Raw genomic sequence first — 14,859 nt, forward strand, 5'->3', positions numbered from 1 at the left:
GATGCCATCCAACCATCTCTTCCTCTGTCATCCCCTTCTCCTCCTGCCTTCAATCTTTCCCAGCATCAGGGTCTTTTCCAATGAGTCAGCTCCTCGCATCAGGTAGCCAACGTACTGGAGCTTCAGCTGTACCATCAGTCCTTCCAATGAATGTTTGGGAGGGTTGACTGGTTTGATCTCCTTGCAGTCCAGGGGGACTCTCAAGAGTCTTCTCCAGCACCACAGTTCAAAAGCATCAATAGTCCAAATACAATAGCCCTTCCATCCTTTTGGTTAAGAATATGAACTCTGGGTTCAAATTCTAGCTCTGCCCACTGAATTGTGTGATCTGGGAACTTCATTCTCATCTGTCACATGGACAGTGACTTCCCTGGTGGCCCAGTGATTAAGAACCTGCCTTCCAATGCAGGGGATGTGTGTTGGATCCCTGATCAGGGAACTAAGATTGCCACATGCCCTGGGACAACTAAGCACTGCAACCAGAGAGAAGTCTGTGCACAGTAAGATCCCACATGCCACAGCAAAGGTCCCATGTGCCACAACTAAGATCTGATGCAGCCAAAAATAAATATTTTAAAAAAGGAATGATCATAACTTATAAAAAGTGGACAAAAAAAGTACTTGGCACTTAACATCCCTGAAAAAAGGTTAGTGATATGTAATTTAGAATACACCTACAAAGAACCAGGCACTGCACAGGGCATTAGGGATACTGAGATGAAAAAGGAACAGTCAACACCTTCAAAGAACTCAATCTCTTGGGGAAAACAGACCATTAAAATAGAGCATATATGTGCTGTGAATAAAGGTATGTGGGCTATGGGGCTATGGAACATCAAAAAGGAAGACAACCCAACAGATTCCCAGAGGACAGGTCTCCTGTGTCTTAAAGGAAGTTAGACAAGCAAAACAAAGGCTACCACAATGTCTCCTGAGGCACAGTCAGGTTTAATAACTGCACATCATGTATAAATGAATGTGAGGTACTTTCTGTTTGTAAACTGCAAAATATTATATGCACGTTCTTGACTAAAGCTACTGAAAATACCTAACTGCCCCCAAACCTCTCTGCCATCCACCAATCAGACAGCCTGAAATTTCACAATAGAGGCTCATCTGCCAAGCATGCCTTACATTCTTTTAGAAAATGCAAAACACACCTAAAAGTGGAGGCAGATGAAAAGAGAACTAATCGTTAGGAAGTCCTCTAGGTATCATGTACTTTACATTATTTATTTCACCTAATCCTCACAACAACCTGGTGAGGAAGGTATCCTGATCCTTATTTTAGATTAAAAAAAAAAAAACATGGTTAATTAATGTGCCCAAGGTCACACAACTAAGTGGATGAGCTGGGACTGTAATACTGAAAACTTGAACTGCAATCACTAAATTACACTGCTCTTCTAGTATACCGACCTGGAGGTTAACACACATTAAGGGGTCACGGTGTTAGTTTGCTGGAGCTGCCATAACGAAGTACCACAGACAGGGTGGCTCCAATAACGGAAATGTGCGTCTCACAATTCTGGAGGCTAGAAGTCTGACATCAACGTGTTGTCAAGGTTGATTTCTTCTGAGGCCTCTCTCCTTGAGAGAGACTGCAGATGACCTGTGTCTTCATACAGCCCTCTCTCTGTGTCTTAGTCTCCTCTTCTTATGAGGACATCAGTCATGCTGGATTAGGGCCCACCCTAAAATCTCCTATCTCCAAATGTAGGCAAATTCTGAAATTCTAGGGGAATTAGGACTTCCACGTCTGGATTTAGCAGGAATCACAAACAATTCATCTCCTGGCAGTCACACAGTGAAAAAGATCCTTCTTTGAAAAGTACATGGGGAAGGACCTTAAATGTTCTTAAATCACAAATGAAATCTGTGAAGGTTTTTTTGAGAAATGCAGGTATGTACTTACAGCAAGAAAGAGCCAAATGGTCAGTGATTACCGCTCCCTAGGGAGTAGTTTGCAAATGTGTTGGGGTGCTTTTACAACCCTTAATTACTGAGGGGAACCACTCTGGCAGAGGCCAGAGGCATGGAATGTGGAGCAGTTCCACATAACAAAGAATCATCCCATATCCCAGAGGAGAAAAATGCTCTGTCAGACTAAATCCAACACAGGTATCAAGAGCACTTGTGCGTATACTAATATGAAGTAGAGCTTATTAAAAGTTAAGAAAGAATGCCAAAAATTTAGGACAAAGACTTTATGGAGCTAGAAGTTTGAATCAAATAAAGACATTATCTCAAAATTAAATGATGTACTCACTCCATGCTCTATATATTAGAGCATTTTCAACCTTCCACTTCTTGAAAAGGATTTCAATGCAATAATGGCATTACAGCAAAAGCAATGACACTACGCTATGCTAAGTCACTTCAGTCGTGTCTGACTCTGTGTGACCCCGTAGACGGTAGCCTACCAGGCTCCCCCATCCCTGGGATTCTCCAGGCAAGAACACTGGAGTGGGTTGCCATTTCCTTCTCCAATGCATGAAAGTGAAAAGTGAAAGTGAAGTCGCTCAGTCGTGTCCGACTCTTAGTGACCCCATGGACTGTAGCCTACCAGGCTCCCCCATCCATGGGATTTTCCAGGCAAGAGTACTGGAGTGGGGTGCCATTACCTTCTCCGAAAAGCGATGAAACCTCTGCAAAAAATGTCATGGAGGATATGAGAATCCTTTTAGTAAATTTCGAGCAAAATGTCATTAAATTAGTAGCCACATAAACCATGTCGATCTCGATAAAAGCTACTTTTAATATTTTAGATGACTGTCAAACTATGCATTTTTGAGATTTTTTTTATAACTCTAAAAGAGCTCTGCTGTGAAAGATGATATTTGAAAGTTGCTTGGGGGCTGCCTGTTTTTTTCAATCTTCTCTGAGTTAGAGATGTCTACTGCACAACTTCTGCATAGCTTCTTGTTTTACTGTTTCTCTTTTTAAACCATCCTCTATTTCTCATAACCTAGAGAAGGATATGGTCTTGGAGGACTTCTGAAGTACTAGGAACCTAAAATACGCCTCAACAGGTGATAATATATTTCAAAATGCAGGATATGCTTTCTGTGATAGCTCAACAGTATCCTGTCCCATATCACAACATAAGAAATTGTTTCATCACTAAACTCATAAATATGGCCCAGGTCATTTATGAGAATACCATACTTCCTCATTTTCTCCATGCTGACAGTCTGTAATTTGTCCTGACATGTTTTCTCTAGTTCAAGTGTTTTATTCTTTCTCTTATCATACACAACAAACAAGTCTGGTTGGTTATCACTTATTCTAACATTTTTACGGTCCACGTGCATCACTGATTTTCTACTTTCCCAAACTTCTTAGAATTATCTTTCTTCTCACAAACACACACTTCCTCCACAGAAGTAGGCACAAGCATCAATGACTTCATTCTATCCTCCAGGACAATGTGCCCTCATAATTACATCCCCAAACACAGACTGTGTTATGAGTTACACTCATTTAACCTTTATATTATTATCCCAGTGTCATGTTTTTTTATAACATGTATAGGCAGGTTATATTACCTATGAACTTTATTTCTTACACAACCAAAAATTTATTTAAAGGGGGGAGTTTGACGAAGATAGGGTTAAGAGCCACAGAGTGAGGAGAACTCAGAAACTGGCCCTGAATCTGGTCAAGGCAAAAAGGAAAATGTTCTTTATTACTAGTACTCTCATAGTTCATCAAACAGAACAAAGAAACAGTAGCCCAGAAACTGGAAGCAACAAAGTTGAATAAAAAGTGAAGTGCTTTATAAAAACCCAACAATTAAGTGTGAATATGCAAAATTGACTGCTGGTAAAGGTCTTAGACCAAATCCAGCAGCAAACAGAGTCATCAGGGTTGAAGAAGAAAGCTAAGATAGAAGATGTGAAGAGAAACTAGAATTTCAATCCTGAAAGAGCATCAAGGAGCTGAATTTCTCCAAATAGATATATTCTTTAAATAAAGTCTATGGCCCACATAACATGTTCACCATGAGAGTAAAAGTTGAGCTGTACCACAACTGGCCTGTTGTGTGGTCTTATGGTCTGGACATCAGAAGAATAAGAAAATGGGGTCAAGAAGTAAGAAAGAATAAAAGGTCAAAGTGGCCACAATACCAAGGGTTTAGCTTCCTAAGAAGAAAATTCTGTCACTAATAAGTTCCCATCCCTGCTTCTAGGCATGGCAATGAGAAAAAACATTAGTGGTATTTAAAAGAACTGTGGAGGACAATAGGTTCAATCAATTAACACTAAGTGGGCTTCATTTTCCCTAAAGCTGGGCCAACATCAGAGTAAGTAACTCAGGGTTACTTTCAATTAGGTACTTTTAGAAGAGAAATGCTGAAATCAGTTGGTCAAGATCCTGATGGCTAAAGCACGTCATGCTTGATTAGTTTGTCCCTTAACTAGAAAAGATAACTTCTAAAGGAACAAACAAGAAATAAAACAATGATTTGAATTCCTCTTTTCATGTCCTGAAAGATAGCAACAATATAAATTGTAAAACATCAAACTCATCTGCATCTCTTGTCCCTCTATTTTAAAAAGGTCACTGTGAATTCTTAACAAATAAAGTATTAGGCTAGATTTAATTTATATCAACCTAATCTTAAGCAGTAAGCCTGGGAGACCACATTTCATCTCCTGTAGAGAGCTCACATTTTTATCTTTTGCTAGAACTTTAATGAATATTCTTCACCATCCAAACACAAAGCCTACTTATTTTAGGAATCATACCCTAGTCATTGTTTTAAATTTTTTTCAGACTAAGTCTGAAATTGCAATAAACCAAATGATTATTCCTTTTCATTTTATTGCCAAAGCCACTTTAGGCTGATAAATCAGAAGGTAAACTATCATTAACTCACTGGTAAAAATCATGACTATTTGCCTCTTCAGTCAACATCACCAAGAACAAACAATTTAAATTTGTTTCATCTAACTAAAATGTAAAGAAGCATTTATGTTGTAAATATGTCTTCAACAAAAATTTCTAAAATAAGTATTTCTTCTGATTTTTCACATTAAAAGGGGAAAGCTTAATGCTGTCTTATGCTGCTTAGCCAGTCTTTGCTTTCCTCTTCCTGTTTATTCAGACTAAGAAAGGTCAGCTTTCCCTTTTTCACCCTCAATTCTCAATTTATCATGCATTAATCTTTAGAATATAAGGTTAAAAAATATATATTTATTTTTTGCAAACTGAAGACGCCACTGCTATTTTTAAACACTGATTTATCAGTTGAATGACCTCTGAAAAATCCAGGTGCTTAAATGACTAAACATTACATAACTAATGTCTTCAGTCCAGATATTGGAGAAATGGCTGCCACATGTTTGATGCTGAGACTGAGACTTAAGTATACAGACAAGAGGATGAACTCGGTGGCTCCTATACAGTCCTACTTATAGCTTTCTCTAGAAAGGTTATGTAAATAAATTTTTCATTTTCCCAAAGGCTAGGGTGTGGGAGAGAAAAGACTTGCAAGTTATGCAGACCAGAGCTTAAATCCCAGGCCAGCCACATATCAGCAAGCTAAATTTCCCCTGGGTTTTCATTTTGTCACTGGCCATGGGATAAGGATACCTACTTCTCAAAGGGCAGTTATAAGGGCTGAATGTAATAACATAACGGTAAGTGCCTAACTGCTGCTGCTGCTAAGTTGCTTCAGTCATGTCTGACTCTGTGCAACCCCACAGACGGTAGCCCATCAGGCTCCCCTGTCCCTGGGATTCTCCAGGCAAGAACACTGGAGTGGGTTGCCATTTCCTTCTCCAATGCATGAAAGTGAAAAGTGAAAGTGAAAGTGAAGTCGTATCTGACTCTTATCGACCCCATGGACTGTAGCCCACCAGGCTCCTCCATCCATGGGATTTTCCAGGCGAGAGTACTGGAGTGGGTTGCCATTGCCTTCTCCAAGTGCCTAACTAAGCAGAGTCATAATAAATGTTACCTTCCGATATTCCCTTCGCCATTTGAGGATAACTGTGAATTTTAATATATCTAAACAAAAACTCTTCAAATAAAGTGCTTTCATTCAAACCATGAGAAAAATTTACCACAATTTAAATCTATATTACACGTTTGACACTTTAAGTATCTATTTTCTTTAACCTGAGACTCTCTCATTTGCTGGATCCACAGATATTCCGTATATAAACAACTGCCTCCTTTTAAAATAAGGAGCACTTTGGGGCTGATACATTTGACTAAATATCTATGTGTTATGTAACTGTAATTATATAAAACATGAAGAAAATAAAAAGAAAAGTCACTCTTGTATGACAGTGTGACTTTTTCTGGTTCTGCAATCCCTAACTTAAGTTTTATTCCAATCTGCTATAAACATTTTATGAACCTCTATATTCTGAAAACTAAATTATTTTAAATATATTTGAAGAGATAAATGTATGTCACCCAGCACTTACTGAACCTGCAAGAGACACAACACCCTTCTCAGTTTGTCAGAACCATGAATCTCTGATGCACAACAACAGACAAGGGTTCTATTTTCTGGTCCCATCCGCTTTGGGCAAAGCTGACTGCAGCCAGGGTGGAACGCCTCCTAAGTCAAACTAATTATACCGTCTCTCCTGGGAATTGGAGCAGTGCAATCCTGCTGCTGCTGCTGCTGCTGCTAAGTTGCTTCAGTCGTGTCTGACTGTGTGTGACCCCATAGATGGCAGCCCACCAGGCTCCCCCGTCCCTGGGATTCTCCAGGCAAGAACACTGAACTGGGTTGCCATTTTCTTCTCCGATGCATGAAAGTAAAAAGTGAAAGTGAAGTTGCTCAGTCATGTCCGACTCTTAACGACCCCATGGACTTTAATCCACCAGGCTCCTCTCCCAATGGGATTTTCCAGACAAGAGTACTGAAGTCGGGTGCCATTGCCTTCTCCCAGAGCAATCCTAGTCTGGCTAAAATTAAACTCAAGGTCTTGGGGCAGTCAAGTGCAAAGAGAATCAGAGAAAGTCAGTCTTCAGAGAGAGAGAGAAAAGGAGAGAAATGAACAACTCACACAAAAAGAAACAACAATGAAGCCAGTTCAGTTCAGTTGCTCAGTCCTGTCCAACTCTTTGAGACCCCATGGACTGCAGCACGCCAGGCCTCCCTGTCCATCACCAACTCCCGGACTTCATTCAAACCCATGTCCATTGAGTCGGTGATGCCATCCAACCATCTCATCCTCTGTCGTCCCCTTCTCCTCCTGCCCTCAATCTTTCCCAGCATCAGGGTCTTTTCTAGTGAGTCAGTTCTTCGCATCAGGTGGCCAAACTATCGGAGTTTCAGCTTCAGCATCAGTCCTTCCAATGAATATTCAGGACTAATTTCCTTTAGGATGGACTGATTGGATCTCCTTGCAGTCGAAGGGACTCTCAAGAGTCTTCTCCAACAACACAGTTCAAAAGCATCAATTCTTCGGTGCTCAGCTTTATTCACAGTCCAACTCTCACATCCATACATGACCACTGGAAAAACCATAGCCTTGACTAGACGGACCTTTGTGGACAAAGTAATGTCTCTGCTTTTCAATATGCTATCTAGACTGATCATAACTTTCCTTCCAAGGAGTAAGCATCTTTTAATGTCATGGCTGCAGTCACCATCTGCAGTGATTCTGGAGCCCAGAAAAATAAAGTCAGCCACTGTTTCCACTGTTTCCCCATCTGTTTCCCATGAAGTGATGGGACCAGATGCCATGATCTTCCTTTTCTGAATGTTGAGCTTTAAGCCATCTTTTTCACTCTCCACTTTCACTTTCATCAAAAGGCTTTTTAGTTTCTCTTCACTTTCTGCCATAAGGGTGGTGTCATCTGCATATCTGAGGTTATTGATATTTCTCCCGGCAATCTTGATTCCAGCTTGTGTTTCTTCCAGTCCAGCATTTCTCATGATGTACTCTGCATATAAGTTAAATAAACAAGGTGACAATATACAGCCTTGACGAACTCCTTTTCCTATTTGGAACCAGTCTGTTGTTCCATGTCCAGTTCTAACTGTTGATTCCTGACCTGCATACAAATTTCTCAACCTCTTTCAGAATTTTCCACAGTTTACTGTGATCCACACAGTCAAAGGCTTTGGCATAGTCAATAAAGCAGAAATAGATGCTTTTCTGGAACTCTCTTGCTTTTTCCATGATCCAGCGGATGTTGGCAACCAGCTTGAACATCTGCAAGTTCACGGTTCACATATTGCTAAAGCCTGGCTTGGAGAATTTTGAGCATTACTTTGCTAGCGTGTGAGATGAGTGCAATTGTGCAGTAGTTTGAGCATTCTTTGGCATGGCCTTTCTTTGGGATTGGAATGAAAACTGACCTTTTCCAGTCCTGTGGCCGCTCCTGAGTTTTCCAGATTTGCTGGCATATTGAGTGCAGCACTTTCACAGCATCATCTTTCAGGATTTGCAATAGCTCAACTGGAATTCCATCACCTCCACTAGCTTTGTTCGTAGTGATGTTTTCTAAGGCCCACTTGACTTCACATTCCAGGATGTCTGGCTCTAGGTCATCGATCACTTCATCGTGATTATCTGGGTCGTGAAGATCTTTTTTGTACAGTTCTTCTGTGTATTCTTGCCACCTCTTCTTAATATCTTCTGCTTCTGTTAGGTTCGTACCATTTCTGTCCTTTATCAAGCCCATCTTTGCATGAAATGTTCCCTTGGTATCTCTAATTTTCTTGAAGAGATCTCTAGTCTTTCCCATTCTGTTGTTTTCCTCTACTTCTTTGCATTGATTGCTGAGGAAGGCTTTCTTATCTCTCCTTGCTATTCTTTGGAACTCTGCATTCAGATGCTTATATCTTTCCTTTTCTCCTTTTACTTTTTGCTTCTCTTCTTTTCACAGCGATTTGTAAGGCCTCCTCAGACAGCCATTTTGCTTTTTTGCATTTCTTTTCCATGGGGATGGTCTTGATCCCTGTCTGCTGTACAATGTCATGAACCTCCATCCATAGTTCATCAAGCACTCTATCAGATCTAGTCCCTTAAATCTGTTTCTCACTTCCACTGTATAATCATAAGGGATTTGATTTACGTCATACCTGAATGGTCTATTGGTTTTCCCTACTTTCTTCTGTTAAGTCTGAATTTGGCAATAAGGAGTTCATGATCTGAGCCACAGTCAGCCCCTGGTCTTGTTTTTGCTGACTGTATATACAGAGCTTTCCCATCTTTGGCTGCAAAGAATATAATAGAGTTTCTCCATCTTTGACTACAAAGAATATAATCAATCTGATTTCAGTGCTGACCATCTGGTGATGTCCATGTGTAGTCTTCTTTGTATTGTTGGAAGAGGGTGTTTGCTATAACCAGTGCGTTCTCTTGGCAAAATTCTGTTAGCCTTTGCCCTGCTTAATTCACAATAAAGCCAATGCAGCCCAAAACGCAAATGCTAACAGAACCTGAGAATAGCTGCCGAGGTTCCTGGGCCCTTGCCCCTTCCCCTCATACTCATCTCTCTCCAGTCCTGTGTTTCTGTTACTTACAATTAAAAGAAACTTTGGGGGTCACGGAAATGGGGAGATGTTGGTCAAAGGTTTAAAAGATAAATAAAGTCTGGGAATCGAATATACAGCACTGTGATTATAATTAACGATACTCACTGTATATTTACCAGGCTGGATGAAACACAAGCTGGAATCAAGATTGCTGGGAGAAATATCAATAACCTCAGATATGTAGATGACACCACCCTTATGGCAGAAAGCGAAGAGGAACTAAAGAGCCTCTAGATGAAGTTGAAAGAAGAGAGTGAAAAAGCTGGCTTAAAACACAACATTCAAAAAACAAAGATCATGGCATCAGGTCTCATCATTTCATGGCAAATAAATGGGGAAACAATGGAAACAGTGACAGACTTTTATTTTCTTGGGCTTCAATATCACTGCAGATAGTGACTGCAGCCATGAAATTAAAAGACGCTTGCTCCTTGGAAGAAAAGCTATGACAAACCTAGACAGCATATTAAAAAGCAGAGACATTACTTTGCCAACAAAGGTCTGTCTAGTCAAAGCTACAGTTTTTCCAGTAGTCATGTATGGATGTGAGAGTTGAACCTTAAAGAAGGGTGAGTGCTGAAGAATTGATGGTTTTGAACTGTGGTGTTGGAGAAGACTCTTGAGAGTCCCTTAGACTGCAAGATCAGATCAATCAATCCTAAAGTAAATTAATCCTGAATATTCATTGGAAGGACTGATGCTGAAGCTCCAGTACTTTGGCCACCTGATGCGAAGAGCCAACTTATTGGTAAAGACCCTGATGTTGGGAAAGAATGAGGGCAGGAGGAGAAGGGGACAACAAAGGAAGAGATGGTTAGACGGCATCACTGACTCAATGGACATGAGTTTAAGCAAGCTCTGGGAGATGATTAAGGACAGGGAAGCCTGGCATTCTGCAGTCCATGGGGTCACAAAGAGTCAGACATGACTGAGTGACTGAACAACAACAGCACTGTATACTTGAAAGCTGCTAAGAGAGTAGATCTTAAATGTTCTTACCACAAAAACAAATGGTAATTATGTAACATGGTGGAGGTGTTAACTAACTCTATGGTAATATTCATTGTGCAATATGTAAGTGTATCAAGATAACGTATTAAACTTACACAATATTATGTATGACTCATGTCTCAATAAAGCTGGAAAAACTGCTCTACTTACTGCTATTGTGTGACAACATGGCTGGCAGTACCAGGTAAAAAATGTTTAAGTTATACTAACAATTAAATTGTGATTAGAGAAACAATGAAAAGGATTATTACTTAACAGAAGGAAAAGGGCAATAAGTTATGTAAGTGGAGGTGGTGATGGTTTTGAGTTCCCATTAAGGTAGTTAAGTCAATGTTTTTCAACTGACCTGGACCCATTAGAGAGAAATGAAATATGTTTAATGGGTCAGGATGAGCACTTGTTTTTAATGAAACAGAATTGCTGGGGGAAAAGTAGTAAGGGTAAACACTGATAATTTAGGGTAAATATTTTTTCATGAAACTTTTGTTTTAGGTATACTCACTTTTGAGTAACTCACAAAGTCCCCTATATTTCTTGGCAAGGTCAAAGAGCTTAAAAGTCATTGACAAATCCATGCTTCCAAAATACCAACCAGAGACAATAGCTCCTACAATTGTACTCCTATAGCATATTTATTCTCTGAGTTAAAACAAATGAAATTATTTCTAGGAAATAAAATTATAAGCTAACCCAAAATAGATCACATAACTAAATACAAAATGCAAATCTATAAAACTTCTGGAAGAACAGATAGGAGAAAATCTTCAGGATCTTGGGTTAGGCAAAGATTTTATACCTATGCCATGAAAAGCAAAATCCAAGAGAGAAAAAATTGATAAACTGGCCTTTATACCATCAAAAGAATGAAAACAAGCCATAAACTAAGGAAAAAATATTTGCAAACCACAAATCTAATAAAGGATTTGCATCCAGAATCTATAAAGAACAATTACAATTCAACAATAAAGATAATACAATCTTATTTTAATGAGCAAACAATCTGAACATATACTTAACCAAAAGATGTAATAATAACCAAGAAGCACATGAAAAGATGCTCAAAATTATTAGTCACTAGGTAGATGCAAGTGAATGCAATAAAATAATCCTCTACCCATTTTCCCATTGGGACAAACTTAGGAAGTTTCCAATAGTTACAGAGGAACCAAAGATCAAATTGCCAACATCCGCTGGATCATCGAAAAAGCAAGAGAGTTCCAGAAAAACATCTATTTCTGCTTTATTGACTATGCCAAAGCCTTTGACTGTGTGAATCACAATGAACTGTGGAAAATTCTTAAAGAGATGGGAATACCAGACCACCTGATCTGTCTCTTAAGAAATCTGTATGCAGGTCAGGAGGCAACAGTTAGAACTGGACATGGAACAACAGACTGGTTCCAAATAGGAAAAGGAGTACATCAAGGCTGTATGTTGTCACCCTGTTTATTTAACTTATATGCAGAGTACATCATGAGAAACGCTGGGCTGGAAGAAACACAAGCTGGAATCAAGATTGCCGGGAGAAATATCAATAACCTCAGATATGCAGATGACACCACCCTTATGGCAGAAAGTGAAGAGGAACTCAAAAGCCTCTTGATGAAAGTGAAAGAGGAGAGTGAAAAAGTTGGCTTAAAGTTCAACATTCAGAAAATGAAGATCATGGCATCCAGTCCCATTACTTCATGGGAAACAGATGGGGAAACAGTGGAAACAGTGGCTGACTTTATTTTTGGGGGCTCCAAAATCACTGCAGATGGTGACTGCAGCCATGAAATGAAAAGACGCTTACTCCTTGGAAGGAAAGTTATGACCAACATAGACAGCATATTCAAAAGCAGAGACATTACTTTGCCAACAAAGGTCTGTCTAGTCAAGGCTATGGTTTTTCCTGTGGTCATGTATGGATGTGAGAGTTGGACTGTGAAGAAGGCTGAGTACCAAAGAATTGATGCTTTTGAACTGTGTTGTTGGAGAAGACTCTTGAGAGTCCCTTGGACTGCAAGGAGATCCAACCAGTCCATTTTGAAGGAGATCAGCCCTGGGATTTCCTTGGAAGGAATGATGCTAAAGCTGAAACTCCAGTACTTTGGCCACCTCATGCGAAGAGTTGACTCATTGGAAAAGACTCTGATGCTGGGAGGGATTGGGGGCAGGAGGAGAAGGGGACGTCAGAGGATGAGATGGCTGGATGGCATCACTGACTCGATGGACATGAGTCTGAGTGAACTCCTGGAGATGGTGATGGACAGGGAGGCCTGGCGTGCTGCAATTCATGGGGTCACAAAGAGTCGGACACGACTGAGCGACTCAATTGAACTAAACTGACTTGTATTATATTGTACTTTATATAAAATTCTGATTCACCATGTGAGAAGGGAATGTTGCGTGCCAGTCCAATAAACAAAGAATGTTGCCTACCTCAAACCATCAGCCATTGCAGCTGGTCCCCTGAAGGTATGCCCTGAGAGGAATCCAGAAGAAGAAGAAAAAAAAAAAAGGAAAACATTCTATGCTTTGGATATTGGCCCTAGATAGTTAAGATTCATATCTATGCAATAATTTCAGTGAACCCAGACCCTTGCATCTTCCCACAGAAAAGCACTAAAATCATTAACTTGAGATGTCTGTTTCTCTTGTGATAGCAGTGGTCTTTTTACCAAGATTAACTATATGTATTTCCCAACCCCTAAAATTCACATATATCCTGGCTCCTCCCCTACCTCTTCAGAGCAGTTTGTCAGAGCTATCTGAGAGGCTGTCCCAAACTATAGTCCTCAGTAAGATCCCCCAATAAAACTTAACTTTAGAGACTTCCTGGTGGTCCAGTGGTTAAGACTTTGCCTTCCAATGCAGGGGTACAGGTTTGATCCCTGGCCAGGGAGCTAAGATCCACATGCCTTGTGGCAAAAAGCCAAAACATAAAACAGAAACAATACTGTATCAAATTCAATAAAGACTTTACAAATGGTCCACATTAAAAAAAAAAACACCTTAACTTTAGGTTGTACATTTTTCTTCAGTTGACACATACATGTGTACACACAGGTGAAAGACTCTATTGGATCCACTCTTCAAAGCAGAGTCACTGGAATGAAGGTTGTTTGTATTGTTTTTACAAATACTAGAAATTGTTCCTAAGGCCATACTAATTGATATCCTCAGGAAGAGTAAGTGAGCTTAATTATCTGCCCATCCCCTGGACCTACCTGATGACACTTTTTTTAAAGCCTCACTGAATTTTTCCTGATATTTCACTAGTGAGGCTGAGTTTTATACTTATTGGCTATTCCTCCCTCTTTTTCTGTGGATTTACCATTTCAATCACTTGCGCTGTTTGTGTTTTGCTTTCTTTTTTAAAAACTGTATTTTACTGAAGTTTAATTGATTTGTGCTTTTCTTTTCAATTTTGTGAATTATTTTTCTACTTTAGATATGCATCCTTAGTCACTTTTATGAGTATCATTTTCTCCTACTTTGCTGCTGGAACTTTTTAAAAATAATCAATTATTGGTTATGATTTACATATTAAAAATTCACTCATTAAAAAAATACAATGAGATAATACCAGGTTGGCCAAAAAGTTTGCTTGGGTTTTCCCATAAGATGCTATGAAAAAGCCCAGATGAACTTTTTGGCCAACCTAATACTACTACCTAATAGAAAGGCTAAAAGTTTAAACAAAACAACAAAACTAGTACCAAGGTGCTAGCAGAGAATAATTTACATAAAATAGGACTCATTTGCTTAAAAGAAATAAGCACAGTGAGATACCAACACCTACCTACTAGAATGGCTAAAATTAAAAAACAAAAACAAACACAATACCACAGTGCTGGCAAAGATGCTGAGAAACTGAAATTCTCATAAATTGCTGCTAGAAGTAGAAAAATGGTACCAACCCAGAGAATAACTTTGCATTTTCTTATAAAGTTAAACACACATATACCATATGATGAATCCTACCCCAAGATATTTACCCTAAGAAATGAAAGCTTGTGTTCAAATAAAAATCTGTAAACAAATGTTTATGGCAGCTCTTTTTATAGTCACCTCAAACTGAAAACAGCTTGAGTGTTCTTCAGCAAACAAATTGAGCAAACAAATACGCTCACACCAAAAAATATTACTCAGTAATATAAAGGAACAAATTATTGATACATGCAACAATTTTGATGAATCTCAAAGGTATTATGCTAAGTAAAAGAGCCAGAATCATAAGACTGAATAGTGTATGATTCCATTTATATGAGGTTCTGGAAAAGGCAAACAAAAACTGTTGTAAAACCAGTTATACCAATATTCCACTGCAGAAAGTTACAGTAAGGTCC

General features: G+C 39.3%; 1 protein-coding gene and 1 non-coding gene across 4 annotated transcripts in view; one reads left to right on the forward strand and one right to left on the reverse strand.

Moving 5' to 3' along the window:
- KLHL13 (kelch like family member 13) overlaps positions 1 to 14,859 on the reverse strand; it is a 197,573-nt gene that overhangs the window by 146,544 nt on the left and 36,170 nt on the right. The window lies entirely within an intron of this gene.
- On the forward strand, positions 14,107 to 14,167 carry MIR2285BI-1 (microRNA mir-2285bi-1). Its single transcript, NR_162284.1, has one exon. It is a non-coding gene; the product is annotated as a microRNA mir-2285bi-1 (primary transcript).

This window comes from Bos taurus, chromosome X (assembly GCF_002263795.3).
Source record: "Bos taurus isolate L1 Dominette 01449 registration number 42190680 breed Hereford chromosome X, ARS-UCD2.0, whole genome shotgun sequence".
Classification (NCBI taxonomy): Eukaryota; Metazoa; Chordata; class Mammalia; order Artiodactyla; family Bovidae; genus Bos; species Bos taurus.